The sequence below is a fragment of the Lontra canadensis genome, unplaced genomic scaffold (genome assembly GCF_010015895.1).
Source record: "Lontra canadensis isolate GAN:19392208 unplaced genomic scaffold, GSC_riverotter_1.0 scaffold12, whole genome shotgun sequence".
Classification (NCBI taxonomy): domain Eukaryota; kingdom Metazoa; phylum Chordata; class Mammalia; order Carnivora; family Mustelidae; genus Lontra; species Lontra canadensis.
The window spans coordinates 4,359,112-4,372,328 of NW_022631006.1; the positions used below are offsets into that span (position 1 = coordinate 4,359,112).

General features: G+C 37.7%; 1 pseudogene; it reads left to right on the forward strand.

The window, feature by feature from the left end:
* The first annotated feature begins 830 nt into the window (after positions 1-830).
* LOC116867579 lies at positions 831-944 on the forward strand (annotated as a pseudogene).
* Positions 945-13,217: the final 12,273 nt, after the last annotated feature.

Genomic DNA, 13,217 nt, shown 5'->3' on the forward strand with positions numbered 1-13,217 from the left:
TTTTTCTGGTAGGAATTATGTATAAGGACTTGATCTCTGTTAAGGCCCCTCCTCCTTGGTGGCAATAGGAACAATTTATCGGTATCTATTTCTCTAATGAAAGGTGGCAGAGAGGATAACTGAATAGATAGAACAAAGCCACATGATCGTGGGAAAAGGCAGTCCTGGTGAGGCCGGCAGGCGGTGTGGTATAGTATCTCCACCCTGCTGGTCTTGCTGCTTTTGGATTCCACCAATATTCTTGGTATGTGCTGCTTGGGAGAGTTGAAGGGAGGAGCAAGTGACAGGACATTCTGTAGGCCTAGCCCCACAGAACAAATGGAATATGGTTATTGTGTGAAAAAAAAAAAAAAGAGAGATGGAGAAGAGTTATGAAATATTTCTATTTCAAGATCTACAATTATGTAGACATTTATTTTACCTTCCATGCCAACATATATTCTACTTCTGTAGTTTATCTGTAACTTTGGGGAAAATTTATTTTGTTTATCGCATCTGCCTCTCACCTCCCGCTCATCCTGCGGTTCACACCCAACCCAAGCCATGGCCACCTACACCCAAATGTCTTCTCTCTTCCTATCCTTTTTTCATGTACTATTCTATGGCTTTCTATTTCCATCATGTGAAAATTGTTCCACTTTCTCACCAATGGGCTCTCCACCTTCTTCTGCTCCAACTTCATTTTTTAGAACTCTCAGTTGACAATACAGACAAGTAGGTGGAGTTATTGCATTTTGTTTTGGTAGATGAATGAGTAGAAATTCTAGAGTCTACAACAGGGCCTGTGAACTGAACACAGGGTCAGTCACTATTATTTAAAATAATGAATAGTTCTCACTTTGGTAACACATAAACTAAAATTGAAATAATACAGAGATTAGCATGGCCCCTGCACAAGGATGACATGTACAGTAATAATACAATATCAAAAGAACTAGATTTTCATTTAATTGAAGGCAACTCTTTTAATAGAGCTGCCCAATGCAGAACAGGCCAGGCTTTTCTTTCAAAACATGCAAGGTTTTATTTCGGGTCACCTACTTCCCAGTTTGTTATAGTGGGATTTCTGCATTAGATAGGTAGTTGGTTTGAACGTGTCTAAAATCTTTCCAGATCTTAACAGTTTATGACCATTGGATTCATTCTCTACTTATCACTGAAGCTCATTCTTATGTCCGCATTGCTTCTTAAGAAGTCAACTTACCTAGAGTAAAGTGATTCACTTTTTAAGAAGATACTAGTTCCATATAAAAATCAAAATAATTTCATCTTTAAAAAAGTCAACTTGCCTAGGTATTCAACCAGCTTTTGCCAGAGGGGGTTTTTTGAAATGAGCTGAGACAGAGGCACATGACTGCACAGGCGTCTAGCACAGCAAGGGCAACCAAGATGAGAGGCAACTTGCACAGCTTTGTTCAAAAGAAGGGAGAGGTACTGGTTCCAGGCCTGCTCCAGAGAGCTCAAAGGTACTCATCCCTGGCAGAACAAAGAACCCCAGGAGGGAAGCTTTGCTCCAAAAGGGAGGTTTTTTTCTTCAGGAGAAGACTGTTCCAGGAAAAGGAGACTGGCTGTTTCAAACTCAAAAAAAAAAAAAAAAAAAAAAAAGGCTGATCGCATGGCTCTGAGCAAAATAGTGAGTAGAAAAGAAATATTAACTTGAATCCAGCTGAGAGAAGTGGATCAAAGTAAACCCACTGCATATCTAGGAAGAGAAATGACTGTTTCTTCTACTCAGCTTTGGCCTGTTTTTCCTTTGTTTTATATTTTGTATTTTTTCTATTATTTATGGTTGATAAATATGCTTTGAAACTATAGGCCCTTTTTGTTTGTTTTCTCTGTATCATTCATATTTAACCCTAGGAACATTTATAGAATGTGTCTTATAGAGCAGACACTATGTAAGGTGCTCTGGTTTAGAAATAATAGGACATGGTTCCTTCCCATGCGAGAGCTTTGTGGGATAGCCACACAATTCATGATAATAGCAGGGAGTGGTTAAAAAGTATAGGTTTTGGAATAATATGGGCTAGGATTTAAATTCTGATTATATTATTTCTTGTCTATAAGGACAAAGAAAGGAGCACCTGGGTGGGTCAGTGGGTTAAGCCTCTGCCTTCTGCTCAGGTCATGATCTCAGTGTCCTGGGATCGAGCCCTGCATCAGGCTCTCTGCTCAGCAGGGAGCCTGCTCCCCACTCACCCCCCCCCGCCCACTCGTGATCTCTGTCTGTCAAATAAATAAAATCTTTAAAAAAAAAAAAGGACAAAGAAAAGTGAAATGAGTTCTAATCTTCAATTCCCTTATCTGTAAAATGTGGATGTATCTCATGGGTTGTTGTGAAAATTAAATGAGATTATGTATGTTATTGACTGAATTGGATCCCCACGCCCCTGCAAGCAGAGTTGATATTTTGAAGCTCTAATTTCCAATGTAACTTCATTTGAAGATAAGGTCTTGAAGGATTAATCCATTTATTTGTGGGGAGAAAAGAAGAAGTATTTCTAGCAAAAAACTTGAGGAAACATACTTGGGAGATTACATTCATTAAACTGAATGCTAGAAGACATGGTTGGAAAGATCCAGATCTCAGTTGTGAATGTTAGGCTGAATTGATATCTCATTTCCCTCTAGCTCCATTCTTTACTTTTTCCTGTCTTGCTTGCTACCTCATAAGTTGATTATAAGGACTGTAAATAGAGGTTCTTATGCTTTCTGGCTTTTCAAGCCGGTGGAAAATGGCAAGAAAATACCAGAGGGGAGTGGAGAAAGAGATCAAGCTATGTATTCCTCTGGTTCCTTCTCTGGGAGGTAGTCTCTAACTGACTGTGTCCATTGATTAATAACCATTACTACGTATAACCTGGCCTATTCTAAGTCTCTTTATTTCTAGGTTTTAGTAACCTCTTCTTTACTTTGTTACTTTGAGCTTAAGGGTGGCAATGAATCTTCCTTGAGAATCCCAGATTCTTGAGTTGTTCCTTTGTAATTTTCCATGTCCTGTCTATACTATTTTGATTCTTTCTTTTGAAAAAACACAAACAAATGAAAACTTTCCTAGAGTTTTCCTGATTTGAGTATAATCTGTTTCCTGTTAGAACTTTATTGATGAGTATTGATTTCTGTATTAACACCTGACTCATTAATTAATTCATTTATTCTATCGTAAACATCTGTTGAGTGCTCATAAGGGTCTGCTAAATGCTATCTCTGGTCTCATGGAGTTTAAGGTCTGGTGTGAGGGGCGCCTGGGTGGCTCAGTGGGTTAAGTCTCTGTCTTTGGCTCAGGTCATGATCTCAGGGTCCTGTGATCCAGCTCCACATCGGGCTCTCTGCTCAGCAGGGAGCTTGCTTCCCCTCCCCCTCTGCCTGCCTCTCTGCCTACTTATGATCTCTTTCTCTCTCCGAAAGATAAATAAATAAAATCTTTTTAAAAAAAGTCTCATGTGAGATATATACAAGTAAATAGCAATAACAAAATAGCATACAAGATGTTAAAATGAAGAAGGCTTAAAGTGCTTAGGAGTACATAGCAATGATGCCTGACCTGAACAGGATTTGAATAACAGTATGCAATGTGAGATTGGCACAGTGGGAGATAAGAATACAGAAATTTAGTACATAACAAATGGTACTACATTTTAGGAATGAAAATGTGCCCCCAGATTGTTTTTTCTTATAAACTTTTAGGATTTATTCTCTTAGCAACTTTGAAATATGTAATACAGGGGCTCCTGGGTGGCTCAGTGGATTAAGGCTCTGCCTTCGGCTCAGGTCATGGTCTCAGGGTCCTGGGATCGAGCCCCGCAGAGGGCTCTCTGCTCAGCAGAGAGCCTGCTTCCTCCTTTCTGCCTGCCTCTCTGCCTACTTGTGATCTCTCTCTCTCTCTCTCTGTCAAATAAATAAAAAATCTTAAAAAAAAAAAAAAAGAAATATGTTATATAATACTCTTAACTGTAGTTGCCACGATGCACATTACATCCCCATGACTTATTTATTTTATTACTGGAATTTTGTAACTTTTGACTTCCTTTTTGCCCACCATTCACCCCACCCCCAAGCAACTGCCAATCTTATGAGCTTTCTTTCTTTCTTCTTCTTTTTTTTAGGTTCTAGATATAAGTGAGATCATATACTATGTATCTTTCTCTGTCTGACTTATTTCACTTAGCTATAATGCCTGAAGTTCCATCCATGTTGTTGTAAATGACAAGTTTTTGTTCCTTTTCTATGGCTGAATAATATTCCGGGGTGTGTGTGTGTGTGTGTGTGTGTGTGTGTGTGTGTGTCTATGTATCACCTCTTCTCTCTCCGTTCATTCATGGAGGGATACTTAAGTTGTTCCATGTCTTGGCTATAGTAAATAATACAGCAATGAATATGGGGGTACCTGTATCTTTTCAAGTTGGTGTTTTCATTTTCTTCAGATAACTACCCAAATGTGAAATTGCTGGATCATATGGGAATTTGATTTTGAGTTTTTTGAGAAAACTCCATAATTTTCCCATAGTGGCTGCATCAATTTACATTCCCATCAACAATGCACAAGGATTCTTTTTTCTACCTCTTTACCAACACTTATTTCTTATCTTCTCATTAATAGCCATTCTAACAGGTATGAGGTAATATCTCATTGTGGTTTTGATTTTAATTTACTGGATGATTCGTGATGTTGAATGTCTTTTCATGCACCTATTGGCTATGTGTATGTCTTCTTTGGAAAAATGTCTATTGAGGTCCTCTGCCCATTTTTAAAATAAATTATTTTATATTATTGAGTTGCATGAGTTCCTTATATATTTTGTATATTAATTCCATATCAGATATATGATTTGCAATTTTTTCCCATTCATGAGGTTGCTTGTTCATTTTGCTGATAGTTTCTTTTGCTGTGCAGAAGCTTTTTAGTTTGATGCCATCCCACTTGTCTTTTTTTGCTTTTGTTGCCTTTGCCTTAGCATCAAATTTCAAAAATTATTACTAAGGCCAATGTCAAGGAGATTATCACCTATGTTTTCTTCTAAGAGTTTTACAGTTTCAGGTCTTACGTTCAAGTCTTTAATCCATTTAGATTAAATTTTGAGTGAATTTTTGTGTATGGTGTAAGATAGTGGTCCAGTTTCTTTTCTTTCTTTCTTTCTTTTTTTTTTTTTTTTTTTTTGGCATGTAGCTGTTCAGTTTTCCCAACACCATTTATTAAAAAGACTGTCTCTTTTCCCATTGTATTTCCCATTGTATATTATTGTCTCCCTTGTCGTAGATTAAGTGACCATATTAAGCGTGGGTTTCCTTCTGGGCTCTCTACTCTGTTTTATTGATTTATGTATCTATTTTTGTGCCAGTACCATACTGCTTTGATTACTACAAATTTGTAGTGTATCTTGAAATCTGGAATTGTGAAACCTCCACTTTTATTCTTCTTTCTCAAGATTGCTTTGACTATTCAGGGTCTTTTATGGTTGCATACAAATCTTAGGGTTGTTCTAGCTCTATAAAAAATGCCATTGGATTTTTGATAGGGATTACATTGAGTCTGCCGTTTGCTTTGGGTAGTAAGGACATTTTAACTATGAATTCTTCCAATCCATGAGCACCAAATATCTTTCCGTTTTTTTGTGTCATCTTCAATGTCTTTCTTCAGTGTCTTATAGTTGTCTGTGTATGGGTCTTCCCTCTCCTTGGTTAAATTTATTCCTAGGTATTTTATTCTTTTTGTTACAATTGTAAATGGATGGTTTCTTCACTTCTCTGGTATTTCGTTACTAGTATCTGGAAATGCAACAGATTTCTATATATTGACATTGTATCCTGGAACTTTACTGAATTTATTAGTTTTAATAGTATTTCAGTGGTGTCTTTAAGGTTTTCTACATATAGCATCATGTCATGTGCAAATAGTGACAGTTTTACTTCTTCCTTCTTTCTTCCTTCCAATTTGGGTGATTTTTATTTCTCTTGTCTAAGTGTCCTGGGTTGGGCTTCCAGTACTATATTGAATAAAAGTGCCAACAGCAGGCATCTCTGTATTGTTCCTGATCCTAGAGATATAATGGATGACAGAGAGGGAAACATGATGGCTATAGGTGTACACATTTTGTTTAAATAATTGGTCACAAAAGCCCTATGGTGGGAGTGGTCCATAACCTTGGCCTGAACTGATTGGGATATGGTACTTGTCTTAGATGGATTTTTGGATAATCTGTCCTCATATTTGATGAAGTCATTTTTGGTTCTTAATTGTTGAAGGAGGTCTAGACAACAATGTGTAGTTGCAACATGTGACTGGAAGTCATCTTGCTTTCAAATTTGTCTTCTGTACCTCAGGAATAATATTTTGATTTCCTACTCCTAATTGTTTTTCTCTTTTCTCTTTTTCATTTAAAAATTTCTCAAATAATTGATGTATTAGTCAGGGTTTTTCAAATGGAACCAATAAGATGTAGTCATAGATTCTTATTTTAAGAAATTGGCCACTGTATTGGGTCAGTAATGGGGCAGCTTATAAATCTAAAATCTGGAGGACAGACCAATAGCCTGCAGTCCTAGAGAAGAATTAATGTTTCAGTCTAGAAGCTAAAGGCAGACCAGAGACAGAATTTTTCTTCCTTTTCTCTTAAGGCCTTTGGTTGATTGGATGAAGCTCACTCACATTAAAGAAGATAATCTGGAAACTAGAGAGTATCGGGCTAAGTGAAATAAGCCAGTCAGAGGAAGGCAATTATCATATGATTTGACTCATGTGGAATTTAAGAAGCAAAACAGAGGAGCATAGAGAAAGAGAGGGAAAAATAGAGCAAGACATAATCAGAGAAGGAGACAAACCATGAGAGACACTTAACTGTAGGAAACAGACTGAGGGTTGCAGGAGGGGAGGTGGGTGAGGAGATGGAGTAACAAGGTGATGGGCATTAAGCAGGACATGTGATGTAATGAGCACTGGGTGTTATATAAGACTAATGAGTCACTGAACTCTACCTCTGAAACTAATAATATACTATCTGTTAATTAATTGAATTTAAATAAAAAAGAAGATAATCTGCTTTACTCAAAGTCTACTGATTTAAACATTAATTAAACTTAAAAAATGCCCTCACAGCAGCATGTAGATGAGTGTCTGACCAAACAACTGGGTACTATAACTAAGTTGACACATAAAATCAACCATCGCAATGAATGTACATGACCTCCATATCTTTTCCCCCTGCTCCCTCACTCAGCCTTTAGCAACTCACATTCTAATTCATTGCTAACCTGAAACACAGCTTTCTCAAAGGGCATATAGGGTTTCTTTATTAATGAGTTCAGGGGTTTTCTGACTACCTTAGACTTCTTGTAATGTTTGGTGTGCATGGTCACCCTTACCCTCATGGAACCACTCCTTTCCTTTTGATTTCTACACAATGTCAGATCTTTCTTTCTGTCAATTTGACCAGTTGTGACCATTCCCTGCTTAGTTCTTCATTTTTGGGTTTCCTTCTTCATCTTATTCTTGGGGAGCACATTTATTATACTGATTTCAGTGTTTAGGTTTTTGTCTATGACTTCTGAATTTCCTCATGTTATGACTGCTCAGCTAGGAGGTGTCTTTGCTTTATTACATTTCTTCATCCAATTACTAATGAAATTATCTCTGCTTTTCCCTATGGCTTTTGGCTGTCTCCTCTATCTTGTAATATGTTGTTAGATAGTTCCTTATCAAAATTTTTATAATCTAGCTCTTCTGATCTAAAATCACCATCACTCGTACTTTGAATATCAACTATCGTACCTGCTGCTTCCCAAGGCCTTTCAAAACTTTGTCAACTTCTTGATCTTTTATCCTTTACTTTCCAACATGTTCTGATTAGGCAAATCTATTCATGGTCATCAAATTCATTTTATCTCATCCCAATTAGATAATCATTTTGTGCTGGATGCTTAGAATACAAAAATAAAAAATATAAGACATGCCCCTACCCTTCATGTATGGACAGTAGCAGATCATACCACACATGCAGGAAGTAGGTGGAGAGCTTACCTGCACATAACTCATGCTAATACAATTCAGCCCCTGACTAACTATTTTAGTAGTTATATAAGTCAGTTTTAGTGGACAAATGACATATTTGATGGGGGAGTAGGGTCTAATATGAAGGCCAATAGAAGCCAAGGATCAATGTGTGACCATAAAAATAAACATTGGCTTCTCTCTTTCTCACAAAGAATATCAGCCTGCACTAGCCCCATGTTTTTTTAATAGGTTAAAAAGAGCCAGCTTCATGAAAGCTCTAGAGGGATTAAGCTGAACTTCAAGGGTGACAGTTTATGGATGGCTATTCAGAATTGTGTAGCTCCATATATGCAATGACACTCAGGTCAGAGAAAGCTCTGCTCTTCCTCATCCGTTTTCAGTGAGGATTCCCTCATTTAGAATCCTCTACTTCTGCCAAGCATTTAAATCTAACCCATCCTTTATGGTTCGGCTCAAGAATGATTTCTTTAGTGAAACATTTTCATTTATTATTTCTTGATTAGTCTAGCTGTCATTGATCTTCTCCTATAACCATACTTTTAATATATTATTCAACAAATTTGTTACTATTTGCAACTGTTTTATGTATGTTAATCTTATTTGTTCTAAGGAGGTGGTAAGTACTCTTTAGGGCAGGGACCATGTCTTGTATTTATTTTTATTCTCTAACATTGCTAGCATAACGGTTAGAAGGTAGTAGATGCTCAACAAATTCTTAGAAGCTCATTTTTCTTCTGTTTGAAAGAAGTGGGGAGAAGCAAGAGTAAACACTTATTGCATATCTAATGTTGTAGACAGAGTGCTAGCATGTGTGTGTGTGTGTATACATATAAAATTTAATTATCATGAAAGCACAGTGAGGAGGATATTCTTATTTTCCAGTTTATGATAAAAGCAGAGACTTCTAGAGCTAAAATAATTTGGCCAAGATTACAATAATTCATCACTGTCTGATACAATCTTTGAATTTAGATCCATCTGAATATAAAACCCATGTGATCCCCAATCCTTTATACTATCTCCTTATTACACACAGTTCCTGTAGTGGATCCTGTCATACAATGTCCTGATTCCCCTTTCAGGACTGAGGCACTCATTCTCCCAGGATCTGGGAATATTGGTGGTTGAGAACATTAGCTGTGTTCTTCTGTGGAACTTGTCCCCCGCTGAAGAGAGCAGCCTCACCTAAGAGGATGCCTTGTTCCCAGGAGCAGTCCATATCCAGGGACTGGACCCTGTTGGGACTACCAGGAGTGTCATTTTCATTCCAGCTCAAGAGTTCTCAACAGGAATGACTATGGCAGGACTACTTTATAGTTCAACTTCTTCCTCTGCCTAATCCTACTTTCTTTACTATACCACCCCCTATGTTTATCTCAGGAGCTTCCCTTCAGTAAACTTCTTCCATGCAAATCTCTGCTCCCCAAATAACTGACCTGGCAACCTGTGTCATCTCACAAGCTAGATGATTATCAGAAGACTGTAACATGTTCTTATCAGCTACTCATGAAGCAAACGAAAAGTTCTTCAGAAAGACTTCCAATACAGACTATAAGTGATAAAATTTTCTGTAAGGTATTGGTACTACTGTATTTTCCTTGCTCCTGGCTTTTAATTCCAAGCACAAAAGTTTTTACCATGAACAGGACAGTATAGATTTTGTTGTCCTCCTATAAAGCAACTCTCTTAAACTCATGCAAATTGTACAACTGTTAAGGTTGACAGTATCTGTGAGCAATTTTTTCAGAAAAAGGAAATATGATTCTAGTTCAAATCACCTGAGACAAAAAAAAAAAAAAAAAGGGACGCCTGGGTGGCTCAGTGGGTTAAGCCGCTGCCTTCAGCTCAGGTCATGATCCCAGGGTCCCGGGATCGAGTCCCGCATCGGGCTCCTTGCTCAGTGGGGAGCCTTCTTCTCTCTCTGCCTCTGCCTGCTTGTGTTCTCCCGTGCGCTCTCTCTCTCTCTCTCATAAATAAAAAAAAAATCTTAAAAAATCACCTGAGACTACCCAGAACACATGAGAGAAATTCTTTTGACTCACTGCAGTCATAAAATATACTTTCTCTGGTCCTAAATTTACCTCTCACATGGCAAATTATAAAAGCAATCTCTAAGTCATTGCTTGCAAATCTAACAATCCTTTGATTTCAGCTCTTTCACGCTTTTGTTATATCAGAGAAATAGAATACTCTTATTGTACCTGAAAACTGCTATGTATATGTGGCCACTGTTGGGACTATGATTGGGATATTATTAAAAGCAGAAAAGTCACTTTTGGTTTTTAGTCACTGTATAGAACACAACTTACTGACAGAAATTAGCTAGTGACTATTAGGACACCAAAATTCGAACATAAGGGAAAAGCAGAAATGTGCCCCAAGATATCATTTTCTGAATCCTTAGGGAGCAATGTAATCTGCCCTGACACAGCCCCTCTCTTGGGAAAATGTGGGGCAAGAAAAAAGACTGGTATAATTAGAAAGTCTAAAACAACCTTCCACCTGTAGTAACTCAACTCCTGGATATTTAACTAAAATACAGTGAAGATGGATAAAGAAGAAGGCAAAAGAGTTAATAAAAGTGTATGTGTTTCTATAGTCATGGATTCCATTTACTATATTCTCCGTGTAGTTAAATGGAGCTGAAGAAAGCAATGAAAAATTTACCTCCCATTGCCCATTTCTATTTAATCTGGGAGCTTCTGATATTTCCTAGCTGGTAACTTGATGATAGATTTGGGGTTATGTATTCTGCCTTTTCCCCTTACCATTTCCCTTCTTCCAGCATCCTGCAGGAGCTCACAGCTGTGCTGCCATCCCTCGATACTACACCACCAGCCATCACAGCCAAACTGTAATACATAGCAATCTCATTCCATGTAGCATAATTGGTAATCAGATTCAGTATCAGTGAGGGGAAAATAATAGAGGGGCTCATTGTGCATGATTATATGCCAGACAACGTAGAACAAAGGGTACCTCCTGGCTAGGTTATTGCTGCCCCAGCTCATAGCTCTAAAACTTTCAGCACCTTGTTCAGAAGCAAGAAAAGAACCAACAGAAGCTCTGGGAAGGAGACGGGGGGTGACAAGCATTAATAGTGCCATTATCTCAAGTTAATGCTAAGCTGATAAAATATTTGGCCATGGCCTAGGCTTTTATTTCCCATGGAAATATGGGTTCCGAATACCACAATCTATCACAGAATCTCAAGGGGACTTCACATTTTGTAATGTATTAAATTCATGTAAACTGCCACTATGAAGACAGGAAATCTAATTTAGAAGAAAATATTCCAGCATAATAAGGAGGCTAAACTGAGGTGGCCACATTAGAGACACACTGGCTTTCTGGCTGACTGTTTTCTTAATCAAAGAACATGTCAGTGGGAAGGCCACCAAAAATGATATGGGATTCAGAGCTGTCAGTTTTTAGATGCATACAACAGGTAAATTAATATTTGGTGATAGGCTTCTGGTGCTTGGGGCTTGACAGCTTATGCAATGCCACTTTGGCACTACAAATAAGGGGAGATCAGATTCTTTGTCATAGTCAACCAAATATCACTATTCTCAGGCTGTCACTAGGCTGCTTATGAATCTACATTAACTCTTTCAAGCCATCAACAACCTCCTTAGAGTTTTATTTTTTTCCTAGAAATGTATCAGTCACTGTGAGAATTAGTTGAAATAGCAACTTGCCTGTTGTTTCTCTATTATATAATCCGAGCTCTGAGCTGGAAGAAACCACATGGACTATCTTGTCTGACACTAGCCCTCCTACCCACCTGCCTGGAGAGGTGAGACATTGCTTCGGATCAAACTTCTAGTCAGTGGCAGACTAGGAAATGGGATTCGTTTTTCTTCCATCAAATCATATTTCAAAAAAAAAAAAAAGAAAGAAAAGAACGAAAAACCATTTGTGAAATACTTTGATATACACACTCAACTTTGGGCATAATCAAACTGTGAGCAAAATGGAAGTACATTTTATAAGTGAGGAAACAAAGACCCAGGAGTAAAGAGACTAACTTAACATCAGGCAAAGTTGGAATTGTTGTCTGGTTCCAGTGATTCTGGGCTTTGTGGTCTCCTCACCATATTGTATACTGCTTATATTAAAACCAAGACGGTATGCTGATAGAAATTTTTCCTGAGATTAACCCACTGAGCCACCTGGGCACCACAAAAATTTCCCTGAGATTAATACAGTTCCCTTTTTCATCTGCTCTTTTCCAAATTTAAAAAAATATTACTAGGTCTACATTTTTTTCCCACAAAAATCTTAGTGTGATGTAACTCAAGTTTAAATACAGGCTTAATCAAGTTCTCTTCCTCCTCCTTCCCAGCCACTCTTTACTCCTCCTCCTCCCTCCACCCTTCCACTTCCTCTTCTATCTTTGTATAAAGCGAAAACAATACTTCCTGAAGATTAACTTGTCCATTTTGTGCTTGCTTTCTGCTCCATTCCTTCTAGAATGTATAGATAGTCTTCGTTCTTTATTTGCACATCATTTAATGTCTATTAACTTCTAAAGGTTATTGAGTCTTACAGACGGTTCTTTATATAATCATTGTTCAGGTCAAATGCAAATGTGGTTGTTATTTTTGCAGCCATCCAGAAAAAGTAAGATAAAAAATTGTCATTTTTATTTTTTAATATAAATGAGTGACATCGCTTACCATAACTGTCAGGAGCCCTGTGCTACACACTATCAGATTACACTGCAAAGAGGCCAGAACGCTCATATTAAGCTCTAGTTCATTGAATTCTATCAGTCATCAGTTATGAAGGGACAATTTCCCCACAAGGGCCTGTTTAGAAAATGAACCCTTTCCTATTTAGAAGCTCTAGCTTAGACTACATTACCATCAAGGCCACTAATGATAAGATTTAATGGACACTTAAAAAAATTTTTGCTTAGATAAAAGCTCCTGTAATTGTTTTTAGACAATTCAAGTGGATTCAAGCCTGGCGGCATCCTTTTTTTTTTTTTTTTTTTTTTTTTATTAAGTGAGAACCTCTGGTACAGAAAGTATTCTATGAAGATAACACTATGTCATATCTTATTTTGAACAGGATTGGGCATGTTGGAAAGGGCACAGCAAGCCAGACTGGTTAAGACTGAGAAAAAAAATGTTCTTATCTCTTCCAAATTGAACTTTCAGGTGTTGTGTTACCACCCACTCCCTCTACCTCAGCTCCAAGT